This window comes from Gossypium hirsutum, chromosome A06 (genome assembly GCF_007990345.1).
Source record: "Gossypium hirsutum isolate 1008001.06 chromosome A06, Gossypium_hirsutum_v2.1, whole genome shotgun sequence".
Classification (NCBI taxonomy): Eukaryota; Viridiplantae; Streptophyta; class Magnoliopsida; order Malvales; family Malvaceae; genus Gossypium; species Gossypium hirsutum.
Genome location: NC_053429.1, coordinates 11,384,095 through 11,390,850, shown reverse-complemented (window position 1 = coordinate 11,390,850; position 6,756 = coordinate 11,384,095). Strand labels below are relative to the sequence as shown.

At 33.6% G+C, this 6,756-nt stretch overlaps 1 long non-coding RNA gene across 1 annotated transcript; it reads left to right on the top strand.

Annotated features, from left to right (window-relative positions):
* The first annotated feature begins 5,213 nt into the window (after nucleotides 1-5,213).
* Nucleotides 5,214-6,279, top strand: LOC107962644 (uncharacterized). The gene is made up of 2 exons (XR_001701719.2): nucleotides 5,214-5,718; nucleotides 6,020-6,279. It is a non-coding gene; the product is annotated as an uncharacterized lncRNA (long non-coding RNA).
* Nucleotides 6,280-6,756: the final 477 nt, after the last annotated feature.

Genomic DNA, 6,756 nt, shown 5'->3' with positions numbered 1-6,756 from the left:
TACTTTTTTTTCCTTTTTGGATGCCTTTGCTACACTGTGATGGTGTCTGATCTTTGAACAGACTACAAAATTTTGACATTGTGCAGTTGTATTAGAAATGATCATTTTTTACGTTACTTGTCAGCAACCCTTTTTTTATTTTTTTAGAGATTTGATGACTCTCGATCTTGTAATATTGACATGTGAAGTGACCTTCACCCTCTTCGTGAAGTAATCAATGACTGCCAAGATGAATCGATGTATATCAGACGAGAATGACCTGATAACATCCATGCCCCACATAGAGAAAATCTGTGAAGAAATGAATGAGGCACATGAATCTTGTCTCCCTAAATACAGCTAACTAATGCAATCCCCTTCCATGGTGGATCAACAGTACCCAAACCTCATGATTAGGGTGGCTGCCATGAAACCATTAACATGTGTCCTTCTGACACCCGTATAAACATTTTTTAGCATCCACAAATCTTAGTATCCCAAGTATATCCTGACATGATTATGCGATAATATCTTTGAATTCTTAGAATAAATCAATGACGATTCACTTTATCTTTGTGGTGACTCAGGCTTCGATCTTTGCCTCTTGCTCACAATGTCCATTGACCCTTCGTAAAGTAGGATCTATTTTTCATCTTATTCTACCGTCCTTAACAAATCAAGAACTAAGTCACAATCTCTGTCATCTTCAAAGTTCTGAGATCCACTTAAACACATATCTCACCTCAAAAAGGAGTCAGTTACAGCGTTGCTCATGTCGTTGGTATATCGGGACTATTGTAGGTACAAAGGCAAATTCTAAAGAATAAATAACTCTAAGGAGGATTATTTGTATGGTATGATCATGAATGAAAAATGAAAGCATATTTAAAAAAAATAGTCCAAAGAACAAAAGAATGTATAAAGAATGAAAGAATATTTACTAAAAAAGAATGCATTTTATTGAAATAAAATTTTTTGGACACAAGCCTATTTCACAAAAGGATTCTTATTGCCCCTAGGCTTAAAGCAACAAGCGCGTTTTGAACATTACTCTAAATCAGCTCTAAAAATACAGGAATCTCTTCCACAGTCCCATTGCTTAAAACACCCCCAAGTACATAAGGGTTTGGAAACTTTTATTCCCTAGTTCCCTCTTTGGATATGTCATTCAAATTCTCTTTGATAACTTGTGGTTACAGCCCTCGGCTGGCCTATGTTGACAAATTTAGAAGGCATGCTCACGATGTTCACTTCATTTTCCTTGTTCATCGGGGTTGACCTTTTAGCGCTCTCCCGCATCTATCTGTCCATTTCTTACCGCACTTTCAATCATCCCACCAGACATTATTATATCTAAAAAGCTCAGAGTAGCGCTTCCCAACATATAGTCAATGAATGGGGCTTTCAAAGTATTGATGAAAAGCATCGTAGTCTCCTTTTCCAGAAGAGGTGGTTGGACTTGTGTTGCTACCTCTCTCCATCTTTGGGCATATTGTCTAAAGCTCTCATTTTGCTTCTTTTTCATATTTTGCAAGGTAATTTTTTCGGGTGCCATATCTGTTACATGGCTATACTACTTCATAAAAGCTTGTGCTAAGTTTTTCCATAAATTGATTTTAGCACGACTCAAATGAGTGTACCATTTAACTGCTGACCCGATCAGACAGTCTTAGAAGCAATGGATTAATAGTTGATTGTTATTAACGTATCCCGTCATCCTTCGATAAAATATTGTGGTGTGAGCTTCAGGACAACTAGTCCCATTGTACTTTGCAAACTCTGGAGTCTTAAACTTTAGCGGGAATACTAGAATATGGACCAAACTCAGATCCTTGACGTCAATCCCACAGTAGAAGTCAACATTCTCCATTGCTTTCAATTTTTCCTCCAACCACCTATATCGTTCCTCTAATTGTTTATGTGACTCTGTCATTGCCCTTTCCTCTTTTGCAACTTCATCCAAATCAGGCACAATTGGATTATTTGAGTTATTACCCGGATTAAAGCCTGAACCAGCTTGGAAATTCATTGGTATTGAAACTCTGGCCTGAAACTGTTGAGGCCTGATCATAACAGATGGTTTCTGTAGATTTATCTCAGGTTGTCTCTGTACATATGTTGGAGTGAAACTAGGAAGATATTGAGGGTCTTCATTATTTTCCCCAACATTATCCATAGGACCTTTCCCCTGATCCATCCTTTCTACCAGCAACTGGGATAATTGAGTCATTATGTTTCTTTGGGACTCCATCATCTGATCCTTCATCTCTTGCTGCATTTTAGCTGGCTGCTCTTGCATTTGCATTTGTAATTGGTCTTGCATCTCTCTTTGAAGTTGTTCAAGTCTTTCCAATCTTTGGTCTATATCTTTTGTCTTAGTACGGGTACCGTAACGATGCCTGGTTGGTAAGTTTTTATCGGTTTTCAGGTTAACTGAAATGATTTCAACTAATTAAGGACCCTTTTATGAAAATCTAATGCAAATGATGCAATGATGCAATGCAATGCAAATGCATGGGATGAATGCAATGGAAAGAAAGGCATTGATTTTGAATTCAATTCCATTAGAACAACTTCTCTAGAAAACAAATTCCTTTAAATAAAATGGATTATGTATAAGGCCTTGCTTTCATATTCCTGGCGAAGACACGGATCCCTCTTCTTCGTGAAAGTCAAATCTCGCAAGCTTCCAATAAATGCCTCCGCTAGCTCCTTTTTGCTTGATCTAGGCTACGACTTATTATCCTCGTGATATTGATTAGCTCCTTTAAGAAAGCTGGGACGCGATGACTCTTGAATAATCTTTATCAGCTTGAATCATTAGGTAAAGTCTTGTTTTCCTCCGCGAACCATCACCCTTTTTCCGTTGTGTTTACTTGGACCATATTCAGACAACCGTATTATAATCCACTTTTTCAAGAAATTCGTTTTCTTATGACAAACTGTTCCATTTGGTAATCAAATATGAATCAACACCTCATTTCTATGATGATGTAATGCAATGCAGTTATAAATAAAACAAAAACAAAACACGTTAGTACAGAAGAAATAAATAACAAATAAAGTACCTATTCGGGTGACCACTAAATTTGGGCAAGGTTCTACCTAAGGTGGATTCTCAAGGTTCACTATATGTGGCTCGGTTCTAGAGAAAGGGTACCTGAACCAGCAGATTCCTCAATCCTCACCCATTATAGGCTCATATGGATCGAGTTCAGTTCAGGGGAATACATTTCCTTATGACCATGCGGAGATGAAAATCTCACGAAATCATAAGTACGAATGATCCCGGAAGTAATCCACTAGCCCATGCGGAGGTGAAAACCTCACGAAGGCATAGTTTCTCACTCCTACTTAGAAGGTGTGACCACACCGGTCGTGCAATGAAATGCAATATTATTCTACATGACTTGGACCATAACAATCATGCAAACAAATGGAACAGAGAATCATGATTTTTCAAATTAAATTTTCAATTTTAGATAAAATGACAGAAAATAGTCAATCTTATAGCTTGACTCTCTTGTTCAATTCCCAGCGGAGTCATCAAGCTGTTGAAACCATTTTTTTATTTGAGAAAAAAAGGGGATCGACTTTTAAAACGAAGTGTGGAGTCGCCACCAATCTTTTGTTTAGGTGTAATTGGATCACCTAATAAAGCATTTTATTCCATTTAAATCACTTTTGGTCTACGTAAATTTAAAAATGGGTTCGGGAGCCGGTTACGTATGAGGAAGGGTTAGCACCCTCACTACGCCCAAAAATTGGTTCCAGATTGATTAAGTGCTGCTCTTATGTCAAAAATTTTAGAAATAAATTTTGAAATATGGTTCCTATTAAAACGTTTAAGTGGTTCAAGTTGGTCGTCAAAATTCTCTTGTTTCAAAGGTATGCAGCATCACATCCAGCACGATAGGACACGATCCTTTATACCTTTGAAAACATGATTGATTTTTTACTTCCAAAAGCTCATACGCCAAAAATTACAAAAGGATGTCCAAATATTTAGTTCAACGAAAAATCAAAGCCCAACACGGTAGGGCACGATTTCTCGAATTTCCAAATATTGAACATTGCCTTATTTTAGAATCTTTGAATAAAAAAAAATTTGGAAATTAGCTCAGAACACATTTATTTGTTTTAAAATACGATGGAATAATTAATTTTAATAAGTTGGACATTACAAAGCCACATTTGCATAAAAAAGGATTAATAAACATGAGATAATATGCACACATAAAGTACAATACTTGGTGAATGAAGATGACACAACTTTATCTAACCAACTAACAAAACAAACAATTAAATATAACTAATCCAAAATATAACCAAATTCACAAGCATGGGTGAACAACAATTGATTTAATAATACATAAAAAAACGAACAAATGTGGTGTAACTAATATACATGAAATAATATAAAAACAATTACCACATGAGGTACTAAATAACATAAAACTAATATGATACAAAACAATTTCCAAAAAATGATGCATTGATGAGAAAATAACACATGCTAGAACTTAAAATAATTTATATATTAAAAAAAACTAAGGATATATATATATAATTTTTTTAAAATGGATGTTGCAAAAAGAAGATATTTAAATTAAATAATATGCCAAATGTTAAAAAATATATTTATATAAAATTGACAATATACATAATAAAGAATAATCTTAGGAAATAAATTATGTACATAATGGGTTTTAAAAAACATATATATACATACATATATATATACATAAATAGATTTAGAAGCAACTATATGTAAAAATAACATGGGACTGAATATGTACATAGGATCAAATTAATTTTACCATGAATTATATATGTAATAAATTTAAAAAAATATAAATATGTATATAAATAAATTTAGAAGAAATTATATGTATAAAATAACATAGATTTAATAATGTATATAGAATAAAATCAATTTTAATATAAATATTATATATATTGATATATGAGTAATTTAAATTAAATATTATACAAAATTTTAAAAAAATATGATATATAAAATGTGATTTTAAAATAATAATTCTATAATAAAAACAAAGCAAATTATTAATTTAATATGTAAAAAAAAATTAAGAGATGAATGCTAAATGAATATAAAAAAATAATGAATTATACAAATTGAAATGAAAAAAACTTAATTGAAAAAAAATTAAACTAACAGGGATAATTTATAAATAAAATAAACTGTTAAAATTGAAATAAGGACTAAGGTGCAGTGCGCGCGAATGTGAGAGGATTACAAACGAAATTATCTCAAGTTCCAAAAGGCAGGGCTTAAACACGGAGTAAATAAATATTGAAATAAATTATGAGGTACAAATTAAAATAAAAGAAAACTGGATTTAGAAGAACAACTAATGTGGTGGGACTTAACGCGAAAATACCCCATCAACAAGGAAACGCGTGGAACCAGGGTGCATGGGTCGGGTCACGCGCGGATCCACTCCCCCTTGAACGGCGCCGTTTCAGTTTGTTATCACAATTAAAGGAAAAAAAATGAATGGCAATCTGCCATTTTTGCAAGCAGCAAATGAAATCCCTATTTGCTAGGGTTTTGGTGCAATTCAAAAGCCCCATTCAACTATCATTTCACCCTCATAATCGGTGATCCCTATCTCCATAAAGTCAAGGCTCGAGGCTTATTCTCACTTAAAGGTCCCCATCTTAAACTCCGATTTCAACGGAGGAGACAAAGACCCCGATGGTGCATCCCCGAAGGTAAACCTCTCTCCTATCTCTTTTTATTCTCATACGAAAAGATTTGGTGCAAAAGCGACAATAAAAATAAATCAAAACATGAGAAAATGAAAGCTGCAATCACCTTCTATTTTTATGGTTGCTTTTGTATTCTGTATTCAGTATGCGTATCGTATTTTTTTGTAAAAAAGAAAGATCCTATTTACATCGTTTTTCTGGCTTTTTATAGCCGGTTTACAGCTTAAATAAAATAAAAATTGTATTTTTTGTTGTCATTTACTGGCCTATTTTTTTGTTATTATTTCAGTTGCTCTTCTCGCAGGTTCCATTGGAGATGGCCGTTCAAAAGGAGCGCTCGTAAGCGTGGGCGTGGGAAACCACTTGTGGGAGTGGCTGGTTTATGGTGCTAGCAGGTTTCCAAAAACCTCTAGGGTTTCTGGTATTTCCGAACTATTGGGCCCCTTTAGGCCATTTGTAAATTGGGTTTTGGACTAGTTTTTTATTTCTGTTTTGGGCTATATTTTTGTTATTTGGCTTGAAGGGATTTATTTGGGTTAATGGACTGTTTTATGATTTTTATGATTTTATTATTTTTTTTGGTTTTTTGCATTTAGTTTATAAGTCTAAAGGCCCAGGAAAAATGGGCCTTCTATATCTCGTACGGGGCTTTCGGACGTCGTAATTTAATCGATTCATGTTCGAAATAAATCATTCCATGCTAAACTCAATTCGAAAATATAGTTATACATACATACAATTCAATTCAGTTATGTTCATAATAAATACATTTAATTTAACATCATTTATTCACTTATGAACTTACCTCGTACGAAGACGAACAGACTGGATCGACTATTCAACAACTTTAGATTTTCCCCGATCCAAATCCGATTTTCTCTTTTCTTGATCTAAATTAACATAAATTAACCTTATTTAATCATATATTCAATCAAATTCATCCAAAAACACATAAATGGGTAATTTACACTTTTTCCCTTAACATTTCACATTTTTCACAATTTAGTCCCTAATTCACAAAACACAAAATATTCAAAATTT